At 48.4% G+C, this 7077-nt stretch overlaps 1 protein-coding gene across 2 annotated transcripts in view; it reads left to right on the top strand.

Annotated features, from left to right (window-relative positions):
* The first annotated feature begins 4011 nt into the window (after positions 1-4011).
* Positions 4012-7077, top strand: part of LOC100747292 — an 89984-nt gene continuing 86918 nt past the window's right edge. The window contains exon 1 of one of the 2 annotated variants that reach the window (XM_033321699.1): positions 4012-4517. The gene's annotated coding sequence lies outside the window, so the exon portion shown is untranslated. The remainder of the gene's footprint in view (positions 4518-7077) is intronic. The other variant, XM_012387476.3, reaches the window with a different exon arrangement.

Genomic DNA, 7077 nt, shown 5'->3' on the forward strand with positions numbered 1-7077 from the left:
GCCGATCGGCTACGCGGGTTTAAACGTTAAATATGTGGCCGATAAAACGCAACGGGTTCGATAACACCGGCTGCACGGCGCGGCGTGTCGTAGCCTCGATTAACCAACACGATCTGTGTCGCGAAAAGAAGTTTCGCGCAAATAGAATACCAGCCGTGGTATCAACGCGGTGGACTCGAGGCGAGGATGTTCGCGTTAGAAAATTACAAATCGTTGGTGACGGGAAGGCGTTTAAACGTTTTTCAGAATGATAAATGCGTCCGTACGACAACGAACTGTCCCAGAGGTTTCCCGGCGTGCAATCGCTTTAGGTGATTCAGGCTTGTCTAGGAGGTATAAAGAGCGAGTTTGCGCCCATGGGGAGACCCACGATGCCCTGACAAACGACCATGGTATTCGGATGTCGATCTCTGTCGAGATTCTCGTCCGGACCGCGTTTTCTCCGTTTCACTTTCGTCGCGGTAAAACTTTTAATCGCGGCGCACTTACGCTGCCAGCAATGTCACCGTTAAACTCTCCGTCGCTTCTTTGTTTCCCTTTTCATCAGTTTTTCCAGGTCAGCGACGCTTCGTTAATTACGGCTTGCCCACACGATCGTTAACCCGCTTCGGTTTTAACTACCCGACCGAATTCTTCGTATCGAAACATTCGCGCTTTCGCGCCTCGTGTTTTCGATAATCCCTCGTTTTTACTCTTCCCTTTCTATTCTTTTTTACTCTCACCTGTATTCTCCGCTACACCGCCGTGCGACCAACGTTACGTTCTGAAATTTGTCTCGCCTCTATCGAAAATCGAAGGCTAACCTCGCCTTCTATACTCGTCGGCCTTCGATACCCGATCCCCTTCTACAGATTTCCGCGACTTAACTCAATACCCGTGTGTATGGTCCACGGAGAATTCGCACGTCGATATCTAGATTTGCCTTATTGCCTCTACCCTTTTGCCGCTTGATACGCTACTATCGTCCCGTTCTTCTCTCGTTCTGGCTGAGAAGCTCGATCCCGTGTACCGTATCTTATTCCATTTTCCTCCTTCGACAAAATATTCCATTGAAAAGCAACTTTTTCAACGGTCGACGATTCCCAACTCGATTCCCATTCGCAGAACGGACTGTCTCGATTTTATCAAACGGATACATTGTTCCTTTCGATTCTGAAATTTCACCCGCGCCATTCTCTTTCTCTCTCTCTATTCCCATTCAAACGATTCATACGTACAGGAAATTTCTATGTATTAGCGTTTTTCCCCTCGAGCTTCCGAGGGTAGCGCGTTCCAAAGGACTACTCGGCGTATTAATTTAACAACGCGTTTGTTAATGTTACTAGCGGTCGTTGCCTCGAACTCTCCGTCGACTCGACCGATCGCTCGCGACTACCGAACTCCTCGCAAATCGACTCATGACTAACAACCGACTGAGGTACCGAAGGCGTATCGAAGTTTCTCGACCCTTTCGGCCCGTCGACACTTTATACGCTTTATAGCAGCACTGTATGTATCTCGTCGGTCTTTCCGCGATACTACGATAAGGACGAAAGAAGCCGCTGGAGAGAGAATCGTCGTGCCAGGGCCGAGAAACGCGTCGAGTTCGTCGTTAGTCGTAGTTTCAGCAAGATGACGGTTCCTTAGGATTATCGCGGATCCCGGGACGTAACAACGGCCTCGTGCCGCTACACACAGCCAACGACTAATCTTCGGAATCTTAGAAATTTGCGTACCGACTAATTCGTTTCTTCGAATGCCCTGTCTCGTTCTCCAAGAATTTCCTTTTATTCTTCCTTCTTTCCTTATTCTTTTCGTTCTGATTTTCCACGTTCGATATTCGAACGAAATATTCTTTCATCTTTCATTCTGCTTTCCTTTTCACCTTGCTCCCTTCTCTACGAGCCAGTTTAAGTTTCTTATCTAGTACGGATAAATGGTATCGTTCGTTTATTTGTCACCTCGTGTTCTCCGCTTGTTTCTTTGCTACGTAGCGTTCGAGTTTGTCGGGATGGAAAATTTCGTCCGTTAATTAACAATCTCGTTATCTTCGCGGACGATTGCACAGACCGAAGCACTCGACATTAATTTGGCGTAACGCGCCGCCTCTACGGAGAACCATTTTCCTCCTGTTTGATTTCTACTACTTACCGCCACGATTGCCCCTCTTCGAGGGGCCGATGAAAAATAATTGTAGCCGCTGAGCGAACCGGAAGGAACGATAACGACACCGGCTAACGACTTGGCAAAGTGTCGCTGCCAGCGTAAATTCCTCGCGAGAATGAAAATTAACCCCGCTTTGTCATTCGTTTCTTTCGTAGAAATACATTTGTCCCCCCGTTAATTTGTTTCTTTTCCCTTCCTTTCTAACGATTCGTGCGTAAACTCGAACGAAAATGCATATCGACGAGATTTCTCGGAAAATATTTGCGTCTTTCGTTATCGATGCCATTGAAGCTCGCTTAAATTCTGCGAGCTAATTGCTTTCCTTAATTTTCTTTGGTTCCAGCGACAGGTCTTTTAATCTTATTAACTGTCATCGATTTCCCGTCAAGCTCCTGCAGGAATTTCGAGTAAACGTTCACGGAACGGAAGACGGGTGAAAAGGACGCGCGGCCGGCGGAAACGTTTCGAACGTATTGCCGCTCATTCTGCGTTTGAACGAGCAAGTCGCCCATCCGTAAACGGATCGAACGTAAATTCAGATCAGCGACGTTGCAACGGAATCGTGCAAAATCCTCCGCGTACAAGACAACGCTTCCCTTTCGTCTCTTCCTAAAATACCAAAACGTATTTTCGCGAAATTTAGCCAAGTTCGCCTTTGGAACGACTTTCGAACGTTACCTCTGTTTCTTCTCGTTCTTTTATTCGCGACGACACGCTGCGTCGTTTCGACGACGCCTACCACGCTTTTCCGACGCTCGAATCGTCCCCGCCTTCCCCGTTCCTCGTCTCCTCGAACGAGTAATCGTTTAAACTCGCCGCTGTCCGGAGCAAGAAAAACGCGTCTCATTGCGCGATCGCTGATAGTTAAACTCGATAAAGTTAGCGTCCTTTCGCTGATGAAAGCAACATTGGCAGTTTCACAGATTTTTAAACGATTATCCGACAATTTGGACGGACACACCTGTGCTTAATGACATCCGACTCGGTGGAATTTCGTGGCTCGAGCTGGCGCGCTACGAGCAGGCGGAACTTTGACTCTAGCATAGTACGTAAATATTCGTCAGCAACAGGTCTCTATAATACGAATCGAAAGAACGAGGGCGAAAGCACGGCAAAGCGCTTTCCGCGTGTGCGATATCCGAGTAAGTTGAACCGGAGAAATCAAAAGGTGTCTCGTTATTTTCGCGCCGTAATTGGACGAACAGCGAGATCAGCCGACCGTGTTCAGACACACATTCGCGCGGTAAAAGCATTCCTTTCGCGCGATTTCTATGCCACGTGTTTCAATTTCCTCGCGTTCAAGGGCCACCACGGCGAAACGAATCTAACGTTGGAATTTATAATTCCCGAGTTATATCTGTCGGCGATTTCTGTCGGTCTGTCTTCGCGTCTAGCGCGCCGTAACGCGGAATATCATCGCGGCGCGCGACGATGTTAAAAATTTCTCCTGATAGATAAACATCGACGAAACGAAAGGGTGAACGTGACCGAGCATAAAACCAGGATCGCGAGAGGGTCGTGGCATCGGAATCAAACGATCGGGAGGGAGGGTTGTAAATTACTTTTTCATCGTTTGCCGGTGATAAAGAAGGAACGAGCGGCTGAGAACGTACCCGCGTCTCCGGGTTGTTAACCGACGCACACTCCTTACCACTGTCACTTTCTGACCGAACGACCGACTTTCCGTCTTTGTCGGATCTTCTTCCTTCCGATCGGCCAATCTGCTTCGATCTTTAAGGCTGTTCTTCCGTCGGAGCCCGTCGAGGTCGGTCCGCAGCATGAAAGCGCAGTGGAACGACCGCGAATCGTGCATGCGCGACTACCGACAGCGCACGCGCCACCCTCCTGTCTTATATCTATAAGGGCAGCTACCCTCGACGAGGCCAGTCAGTTCTTGCCCGTTTTCGCTCGGGTTACGATCGATCGTACGCTTTGCCACCTTGTTTCCGTGTTTCCTTTCGTTCCACACGATTTTCACAAGATCAGAGCGGCTAGCGTGCCACCAAATCGCCTCCACACCGAACCAAAACGAACGATTTTTGTGATCGGTTTTCTGTGAAGTGCCATCGGCTGTGTTGCGCGCCATTCGTCGTTTCTACCATCGAGAGGTAAAAGTGTCGCTACGAGAGGCGGTACGATTCGGAGTTCGAGGACGATCTACGAGGATGAACGACCCCGTTAATACACAAACGATTCCTTAGACACGCGACAACGTATCTCGTCTCCGCAACGTCTCGTGACCTACTCCTCCACTAGCTTTGCGGGCATCAGCCTCTTGGGAGTTTTGCTACCGATTACGGAACGTGCCCCTCCACGCTCTCTCAAGATCATCCCGTCACTTTGTCCACGGAACGTGAATCGCAATACCAAAGGTAAGTCGCTAAGACGCTTACTTCCGATCCCGATCGATGTTTCATATTTCCTTTTCCTTTTCCTTTTGCTTTTTTCTCTCTTTTATCTGTTACTCGGCTGAACACGCGTACATCTCAACGACCACGAAGAAGTACAACTTCCGAATAAATAGCAAATAGTCGACGCGTACTCAAAGATAGATCGATCCGTTCTATCGATCTCGTTCCGCTCGAACCGCAGCCGGTAAAATTAGGGACGCGATCAACGAACAACACGGAACCGAACGGAAGAAAAGGCCCGCCGATTTAAAGATAAGATATCGAGCTTCGCGATGCAACGCAACGGGCAAATGTCGAAATGCGTTTGATTGGCGCACTTTACGCGGCACGACGTAAAACGCAAATGTTACTTCGCGTTTGAGTCGGAGACGCACGATTAACCGCCGCGCTCGAAAGCAAGAGACGTTTCGTGCGTGTTTTACTCGCGATCATCTACTTTTCACACGCCTATATTCCCTATTTACACGCGTCTATTCTTCATCCACATAATGGGAAAACAACGTCGAGTCGTAGATTAATGTTTCTCCGGTCGACCAAATTAAAGCGGATTCGAGGCTCGATTCATCCTAACGGATGTGTAGTTTGCGCGAAGCATGACGTACAGCCGGATGGAGAATCTCACGAGTAGAATGGGTTAGGAGAATCTCTGTCGTTGAAAATTAATTCAAGTTCGATTAGACGGTGAGCCGTGATCCAACGGGCAGTCCTTTTACCTGTTAAGAAGCTGCGATTTATTTCACCGATCGTTGAAAATGCAACGGATCGATGGAACGGAGAGACAAACCCTCTTCTTCCAGCGTGCAAAAACGTTTGGATCTAGCAGGAAATTATGATCGGTATAATTTTGATCGTACGTGTGTGTTAGGGGCGGAGGAGAGGAAAACGCACGGATAAAGATAGGATAAAGGAGAAAGAATGGGAGAAAGAATCGGAGAAAAGGGGAAATCTTGACGGAGAAGGCCGCTCTCACGGTGTTGCGGTTCGTTGGCGCGGCTTGATCGAAAGGGTATTTCCTCGGCATACAAGGGAAAAGTTCTTCCGGCAAGATAAACTGCTCTTCCCCCTCGGTGTTCTTCGCTGGAAACTTGGTCGGGCGCGGAAACTTTCGTGAAAGATTCACAAAAGATTTTTTTCCTCTAGATGTTGAAATATAATTCAGAGAAGGGCGGGTAAAGTTTCTACGGAGGAAATTTTAAGCCGTACATGTACACGGCCGTCGCACAGTGGCAATTTTCAAGGCATTGTCCGGAAAATTAATTATTGCTCGACAGCTTCTAAAGTAACGAAAACCAAAGTCGGCGAGAATTAGCTGCCGCTAGGTGTTCCGCGCGAATGGAATATCAAATGTAATCGCGCGCGTGCTCGCTGCCAGCAACACGGACACGATTAGCGCAACGAAATTCGCTAGCTGTAAAGTTTGGAAACAGGCATCGAAGAACGATATTTTTCCCCGAGAATAATAATATCGTCGTTCGCGTACGTTTTCGCGTTTCACCGTATTCGACGAGTATTCGCGGCTCCACCGGTCACCTTGAGTTTCTTCTCTCTTTTCGCGATTTACGCCGACGATCGACCCAGCGCTTGGTACCAAGAGGGAAAATCAGAGAACGCCAAAGATAGAGAAGGCTAGTGGCGCGAACGAGATAATTTTATGGAAAGGCAAAGACCGTTTTTTCGATGACGAAACGTTCTCGCGCGATTCACCGTTCCGGCTGGAACATCGGGTCGTCGAACGTTGCTACGATCGACTCGATCGAACAACGAATGCATCGGTTTCGTTCTATCGATACGTCGATAATTAAAAATCCGACTGCCGAACTCAACGGAGAATAATTAGTCGGCGCGAAACGTTACCGCGTCTGTCGCGCGAACGAACCTTTTGTAATCCCAGCCCCTTCCGGAAAGTAGGTCGAACTTTCGCGGGCTTTCTCTCTTTCTCTTTCTCTTTGCCCGGCTCTTTCTCCCTCGCGCTGCATCGTTGTGCTGCATCGGTGGATCGATCCTGGAATTATTAGGTAATTACCGTGGTGCGCTGGGAATAATTTCAGAATCGATTAGAGAAGAGGAAGGGGGTGGGAAAGGGGGTGGCAACGTTAGGAGGATCGCTAGTGCGAACTTCCTCGGCTGAAATTAAATGCCCACTCGTTTTGCGTCGAACCGCCCAACCTCGATTCCATCTCGCTTCCGTTCAGCCGCCTGTTCTTAAGTCGCTACCGCGAACTCTCGACACGCGTAATTGGACGTTATCGACGACAGTTCTAGTCGCAAAAAAATACAAACTTCCGAGCAGATTTAAAAAGCTGATCGACTATAGTCTCGCGTCGCGCATACATATTCCTTTGCCTTTATTTTTAGACAAAATTCATTATACTTTCTTCGTGGCTACGTATCGATGAATCGCGGGATCAGAGAGACGATGTTTCTACGAGTCGAAATACGCGATTCAGCTCTCGCTCTCAAAATCTTTGCTCGCATCACGATGATTTCCAGTCTGTCGAATCGTACCCGATTCGAAAGACAC

Source organism: Bombus impatiens, unplaced genomic scaffold, assembly GCF_000188095.3.
Source record: "Bombus impatiens unplaced genomic scaffold, BIMP_2.2 scf_0478, whole genome shotgun sequence".
NCBI classification, from domain to species: domain Eukaryota; kingdom Metazoa; phylum Arthropoda; class Insecta; order Hymenoptera; family Apidae; genus Bombus; species Bombus impatiens.